The sequence below is a fragment of the Lycium barbarum genome, chromosome 12 (assembly GCF_019175385.1).
Source record: "Lycium barbarum isolate Lr01 chromosome 12, ASM1917538v2, whole genome shotgun sequence".
NCBI classification, from domain to species: Eukaryota; Viridiplantae; Streptophyta; class Magnoliopsida; order Solanales; family Solanaceae; genus Lycium; species Lycium barbarum.
In genome coordinates, this window is record NC_083348.1 from 7,628,850 (window position 1) to 7,637,459 (window position 8,610).

The following is an 8,610-nucleotide window of genomic DNA, read 5'->3' on the forward strand; positions in this document are numbered from 1 at the left end:
AGTAGTGGTATTGTTAGGGGTGGGCTTAATGAGGAAATATTTGTGGAAGAAACACTTAATTTAGCTATTGATGTTGGTGGAAATAATCCACTTTTAGGTCATGAGGCAATGCAACAATATTATACCGACACTTTTAATGAAATTGATGATGAAACACAAGTCCTCGAAAATCCCATAGGAGATACATGTCCTGCACAATCGCATACACAAGACAAACCGCCTAGAACTCGTAAGCTAGCCGCTAAAATTTGAAAATTTATGACTAAGGATAGGGAAAGACAAACAGCTAAATGTACCCTATGTGGACAAGTATTTGCTTTTAGGCAAGAAACTAGTAAGGATGGTGGAACGGGTACACTAAATGGTCATATGAGAAAGAAACATATGGATGTTTGGGGAGAGCAAACGGGTTCAAATGTGGGGGGTATTCCAATGACGATAGACCCACGAACCGGTAAAATATTTAAGTATGACAAGAAAAAAGAGCGTGTAGAAATAGCTAAAATGGTAGCTTATGATTGTTTACCATTTTCCTTTCCTTCGAGTTTGGGATTTGTTACTTACATTCAACGTTGTTATAATCCGTTATTTGACGGTATTCCTAGAAGTACTTGTAGAGCGGATGTTATAGATTTGTATAAACAATATAGATTTTAGTTGCGCCATGTATTTAATTCTTTAAATTGTAATGTTTCTCTTACCACTGATTTGGGTCTTAGTCTTAACAAGTTAGATTTTTTTGCTATTACATGTCATTGGGTTGATGATAATTGGGTTATGCAAAAAAGAATTATATCTTTTTTATATGATAGGAAAAGGTCGTCACGATGGAAAATTTTTAGCGGATTCAATGTCTACTATTATGAGATTTTTTAACATTTATAGAAAAACACTTTGTATTACTTTAGATAATGCTTCTAATAATACAAAGGCGATTGGTCTTTTAAAAAGAGAATTAAACCCTCCGCTAAAAAATATTTTTCATGTGAGTTGTAGTTGTCACATTTTAAACTTAATTGTTAAAGATGGTCTTGTGTGTTTTGACGATTCTATTAAAAAAGTTAGAGATGCAGTTGCGTTTCTTTTTTGTAATGTTAATAAGGGAAGACTTAGAGATTTTAAGAATTGTTGTGTGGAAATAACCTTAAACCTAGAAACATTCAAGTAGAAATTGAGACTAGGTGAAACTACACTTACATTATGCTACAACAAGCATATGAGTATAGGATTCCCATACAACAAGTTCACAACAAATATAATATTAATAATGATGATTGGTTAAATTTTACGCATTGAGAAGATGTTAAGAAATGTGTTGAACTCTTAGAAATTTTTTATAATGCAACTCTTGCTTTTCCTAAACAATTTTATCCCACGGTAACCGGTATTTTTGCCTACTTAGCGGAAATACTAGAGTTTTACAAGAGTATAAATATAAACCCGGTTATCAAGCGGCTATTTTTGATATGACAACAAACTTTAAGAAGTATTTTTTCCCATCCCAACTTTATTTATATTGGATTCTCTTTTAAATCCTTGTTTAAAAGTGTCTTATACTAGAGCATTGGTTGGCCAAATTTATACATTTTTAGAAATTGAAGAGGGAGTTTAACCATCTTTAGCTGGAGCCGAACTCGCTATTGATGACGAGTTTAGAAAAATTTTTACTCATTATTCTAATTTGGAAGAACATGCTACACTCGTTGCCCCATGCCCTACTACTTCTCAAAGTAGCAAAAAGGGTTTTTCGGGTTTGTCGCATTTAAAAGTTTTACATTCACAGCCAACTCCTTCTTGTAGTGCAAACTTTGATGAATATAACTTTTATTTGATGCAGCCAAATGTGGATATCAAGGAACTAGATGAGTTGGACGTCTTAGCATGGTGGAAGAAATACAAGGCAAGTCATCTGATACTCTCAAGAATGGCTCGAGATATCTTTACGGTTCAAGTATCAACCGTGGCTTCGGAGAGTGCATTTAGCCAAGGAAGACAACAAATTGGAGACCATAGACACTCATTATCCGGCTTTAGCTTGCAAGTACTAGTGTTCATTCGCGATTGGATTAGATCGGAGCGACACAACCAAAACTTAGAAGCGGAGGAAGGCGAAGAGGAAGAGATTGAAGATTTGATCGCAAGTGGACCGGACCAAATGGAAGACTTTGAAGATATCTCCATGGCCGAATATGATATGGGGGAAATTAACCAAATGATTGAGAATTGGTGATATTATTATTCTACTATTTCTTTGCAACTCATGTATTATTTGCAAGTTAAAAAAAACTACAACTTGCAAATAAATGTTATCCAAGAATGAATAAAATATATGGCTCATTGAGCTTTCTTCTATTTAGTTGTGTTCATATTTTTACTTATATTAAGTTAGGAATATACCTAAAATATACTAAGAATATACTTATAATATACATCTACTTAAATTAAAAACTAGAAAGTTATATACTTGAAAAATAACTAAAATATACTAAGAATATACTTATAATATGAACCTAGGACTAACATGTCCAAAATTGATACTACATAATGCCAAAACTATAAATAACTAGAGGCAAAGTTGATTGAATATAATCCATGCAGCCTTGCATATTCCATGCACCATGTAGGATGAATTTGCACTGCATCTTGTGAATTCTTCCTTGAAAAACATCAGCAGTAATGGCACTTGAAGCTTTGTACAATTCTAAGGATACTGCACAATATACCCCAGCTGAATGTTGTATATCAGTGGAATATTTGTGTATATCAGCCTTTAAATACCTGTGGCATCTCTCATATGTGTTGATGTATCCTGCATAAATCCCGAGAGCCAAATTTGTCTGAATACCTGTGTAATATACAGATGATATACCACAATATACAAAGAGTATACTGCAGTATATCTAGTGTCTATCTATTACATAAGTAGCAACAACTGTAATTGCTGGTTTCAGGTGATGTCCCAAGTCTGAACCCTTGATGCACCATTGAAACAACTTTCCTATCCAAAAATCCGCAAACCTGATGCTTGTATCTTCCTTAACCAAATCAAAACATAGTCCATGTATTGTCATTTCCTCTGTAGAATGAGCATAAGGTGCTAATACCACTACATGAGGATCTGCCAATATACAGATCATGTTTGATCTGTTGGATCTTCCCGCTAGAATTAGGATCAAGAACATCAGTATTTCCTCATTGATTCCTTGAGAAGACTGAAGTGTACCCAAATACCTATGTATCACCTCATATCCACTATGATTAGGATCAGTGACACAGTAATGTAATCTAACAGCTTCTGATACAATCTTGAGAAGTATGTGTCTTTTATGGATACTTGCAAAAAATAGCAATGAGGTAAAAGATCCTGATATAATCATGCCATCCTCCATAAGGATTTTGGCAAGATTGTATCCTTGTAACACCATGCTACTCCATTTCTAGTAAACTCCACTACTAAACCAGAACCAAGTCATGTCCTGACAAACGAGGATCCTTGGTAACTAGTCTTGAAATATCTCTAGTAACCATATGTTGCACTGGTGTGCCTGCTTACTTATCCTTTCCTGTGCAAGTATCAAAGAAGTATTGTTACAAAAGCTATTGAACCACATCTGAGTCATATCAGTTCCATGATTAACAAGATCAATGACACAGATGTCTGCAAATAAAGTGAAAGTTCTTAGTGTTCCTGATTTCTTTCATGATCCAAAGTTCTATCTCTGTAACCTACAAAAAAGAAAGCAAGATTAGTAGAAAAAATTCCCACCTTACTCTCCTCCCAAAGGACTTGAGCACCACATCATTGCACCAGCATCTAGCATCAATATCTTCTTTTAGTCCTAATTCTCAAATAGGGACATAGAAGTTTGTCACTATTAAGAACTCTCTTCCCTTTTGAGTCCAATTCCACAAAATTATTAGCCACCATACCTCCAACATCAAGGGCAACATTGGCTAAGTGATTTGCTAGTTGATTTCCTTCCCTTATAATATACAAAACTTCAACATCAGCATTGTCTATTATGTCAAGCAATTTCGCTACCACAAATGCAATATTCCATGGTGGCCTCCACTCTCTATCTAATATCTTCTTCATTCATCATTGAGTCTGTTTCCAGTATGAATGAGTACATATGCTTAGACAAATAGTACTTAGCAACCTCTAAAAGAGCCAAAGCTTGTGATTCAGTGTTTGTAGCTTCTCCCATCTCCTTAGCCTTTGTATGTACTGGATCACCATTATTATTTCTAACACAAAATGCATAACTACTTCTACCAAGATTGCCCCTAGTAGCACTATCAATATCGCATTTCCACCATCCTTCAGGAGGGAATTTCCACATAACCTGATTCACCTGCAACTTAGGCTTAAACTGCTCCAAAATTTTAAGAATATTAGCCCATCTGTGTGGCACATTCTTGATGCCTGTCTTTCTAAGCTTTACTAACTGCTGAATGTTAGTAGAAGCTTTATATAACACCCTTGCATTTGATACCTTGTTGTTGTGCATATCACCATTCCTTTTCTTCCACAACTACCATATGATGCCAGAAGGCACTGCATAGAACATCTGCTTCACTCTAGGTAAAACATCAGCATTCTACCAACTCATAATAACTTGATGTAAATGCATTCCTGCAATATTCAAACCTGCAGCGGAAGAAAAGTAAGACCAACTTCTTTGTGCAAAAACGTCTTTGTGCAACCTCACATCTTAGAAATATATGAGTAATAGTCTGTTACTTTGGATCATTAGGACAACACAAACATTTTAAGGGCATATTGTAACCCCAACTCTTCAGTACATCATTAAGAGGCACCTTGAAATGCCAAACTCTCCACATCGTGAATGCTATTTTGAATGGAAGACCTTTCACCCAAATCTTGTTATACACTTCTAATTTCTCACCTCTATTTCTAACAAGATCCCATGCTGACTTAACAGTGAAGTCCCCACTAGGCTCTAGCATCCACCTTGGTTTATCAATCTCATCCCCTCTTGCAGGAGGCTTGATCTCATTAATGATGAATTCTGCCAGTTCTGATGGCGAGTTGTTTCTCAAAGCAACTTCATTCCATCTTCTCTGTTTCACAACATCACTCACATTCTGAATATCCGCATTGCAATAGAAATCAGGTGGAGTGATAAAATATAAAGGACCAATACCAGTCCAGTTGTCAAACCAAAACAATGAAGATCCCATCCTCAACTGCCACCAAATATGATGATCAGTATTGTCTCTAGCCTTCAACATTTTCCTCCATACAAGAGATCCTTGTTTCCAAGAAACCAGGACTGAATTGTTCTTCTTTACATATTTATTTCCTATGAATGCACTCCATAAAGAAGGCTTGGTCCTGAAATTCCACCATAGCTTGGCAAATAAAGCCAAAGACATGTCCTTTAAGGATCTAAATCCAAGACCACCTTCTTCTTGAGGTAAGCAAACAACATACCACTTCCTTTGTTACTTTGAGAAATAACAACCTGATTTTGGTTCTTTTTAGATGAACTAGAGTCATGTTGCACAACTTGTTATTGAATTGCACTGCCCTTATTCTTGTTGTAAACCAATACTTTCCCACCTGATCCATGTTTCTTTGTATTGCTATCAGGAGCAACCACTATAGCTTTAGGAACCTTAGCAACTTTGAGAACACTAGTGCTAGCAGTTTTGTCACTCTCTACCACTTTGTTTTCAAAAACAACATCAGTATCCTTATGCCCATTATGCTCATTTACCTCTTCACTAATAGCATCATTACCATCAATTGCCTTCACAGTTGAGATTTCCAGCACTTTAATACCCTTATTAGGGACTTTAATGCCATTATTCTCCTCACCATGTACATCAACAACCTCTTGGTCTTTAATAGATTCCAAATCATTTGCCAAAGGACTAACATTTGAAATAGGCTCCTCACCATAATCTGCAGCTTTCTCAAATATCTCCTTCCTTTGTTGAGAAAATGTCACTGAAACTGCAGACACATCTTGATCTGCTGCATCATGTGGGGTATCACCTTCCTCCCCATTTTCTGGCACATCATCACTCCACATCCTTTTTGTCTTCTCAGCAATACTAGTGGCATATGTTGTGGATGACACATCTATATATTCTTGGTTCAAAGCAACCAGATTCTCCTTAGGATCTTCAGTAGTGCCAGCAACAATAGGCTTAGAAAAAGACTTATGCACCCATTGTTTTGTCACAATAGGTGAAGCCATCTTTTTCTTAGGAGTATAAACTGCAGCATTGATATTCAAAGATGTCCCTATACCTTTTTCAGTACCTGCAGGTGCTATCACACCTTCATGAGCAACTGCAGCCAAAGGAGCCTCAGGCTAAACTTGTGAAGTAGTAACTAAATCCTTACTAACTGCATCTACCTCGACCACCACCTTACTCACATCCTTGTTAACACCCTATCCATCACCAACAGCCTCATCACCTTTCTCTCCTACTTCTAGTGCTGCAAATTTATTCACAGTACTAGGGTTATGATTTGTTGGGTTAGGGTTTATTGGTGCATTAGTATTGTTTCTCTAATCATCAGGTGGTAATGCCACTTGTTTTTGTATCTTACCCTTATTTCTCTTGTTTTTCTTACCTTGTTTAGTCTTCCACTTGTTAACATCATCAACATTACCCACAACCAATCCACTTTGTAATACCTTTAAAGGTTCTGCATGTCTAGGGATTGCATGGTTAGGGTTAGGATTTGAGTATTCCACTTTTTTCTTGCCTTTGGCGACTGCTAGTGCATTGTTTGGAATTTCACCTTCCTCTTCCTCATCAACATTGTCCTCTTCTTCCTCCTCAGTCTCAAGCAGAAGTTTAGGGTGAATTTTCTAACACCCTTGTTCATCATGACCTTGCAATTTACAAGTCTTACAATATTTTTACATGAAGTCGTATTGTATTTTCACCCATCTAGACTTCACCTCCGTCCATGCACAACATTAATTTACACCCTCTTAGGTAGATCCTTCACCAAATCAACTTCCACCCTAACCCTAGCACAAATAGGTCTCATCTTGTTCCTAGTAGCTTCATCAAGTGTTAACGGTTTTCCCACTACCGAGGCTAAGCAAAATAATTGTGACTCTCCAAACCAATTAGGTGCTCAGGTTGGAAAAGAAATCCATGCCAAAGCGATACTAGTTTCCTCCGCAGGCATAAACCATGGATCCCATTTAAGAGTTCGCATGAAATAATACAAGTTTTGCTCAATCCAAAAATTAGGCTTTGACATCAAAGTAACATATTCTTCAAACTATGTACACCTAATCAATACATGTCTATGGCATAGAAGACCAATTTTAGCACCTCCCTCCAACTCACATTGTTATGGAAGTTCTCAAAGAATTGATATCAGGTCATCCAAAGCTAAACTTCCCAAAAACGGCATATTGTAACTCTTGTTGAATAATCATCAACTCAAGCTCCTTCATATCAGATTGAATTGTAGGCTCACCATGCAAGTAAGTAATAGGTTTAAAGGGGTAATTGTATAAGTGAAGTTGAGGTAGTAGGCTCATTAGGGTTTGTTGAAGCATTAGTTGTAGATTGTGGGTTAAGGGTAGTAGGTTTGAGTATATATGAGTAATCCAAAGGTGGTTTAGTGGTGGTAGTGGGTTGGACAACCTTAAAAGGAGGTTGTCCAGTGGCCGGAGTGGCCATTAAAGGGCAAAATATAGTTTTCTCTCACTAGAAAGAAAATCGCCTAGAGAGAGATGCTCTCCAAACCCTAGCTGCACTTTTTTTTTTAATTATTAAAAATCGTGGTTTTGAAGATCAAGATGATGGATTTTTTATGACACATATCTCGACATACACTCTTATCACTAAATTAGAGTTAATTAATATACTTTTTCTTTTGAATTTATTACTTAACATCGTAAATTAATGTACAATTTATTGTAAAGACCAAGTGCGAATAAGCTTTGGCCATCAAAGACTAAATTAACTACACTCAACTATAATTAGCGCTGAAACTTCCTCAATATAATTAAAACGTTTCTAATTGGCTACTGTATCTTTTTTTCAAATAGGCTTCTATTTCTAATATTTATGAATAAACTATATGCAAAGTGCAGGACTAATCTTGAATTACTTAACATAGCATGTTACTTAAATTTGAATGGAGAAGATAATTCAAGTATTGTCCTTGCATCATTCATTACAAGATGTCTTAATACCTAAAATCCTTGTGCTTTTTAGAATGATGTCTTATACTTAGTGTTGTATTCATTCAAAGAAAAGTATTGATATATACTTTGAACTAAAATTTTGCTGCTATACTTCCCATTTGTATTACTTAAGCTCATCATTTACTGATTTTATTTGATACATATAAAATGCATAGAACTGTATATCTCTCTCGAGAATCCACAGATATAAACATGAGATTTACCCTCTTTCCCTTTCAAACTCTCTATTCATAGTTGTATGTTTCTCGAGAATCCACAAATATAAACATAAGAATTACCCTTTTTTCCTTTCAAACTCTCTATTCATAGTTGTAAATCAAGATACTATACACATTAGATGCTCTCAAACTAAAGAAAATCCCTAACTAAATTAGTTGACAACCTATTTTATCTT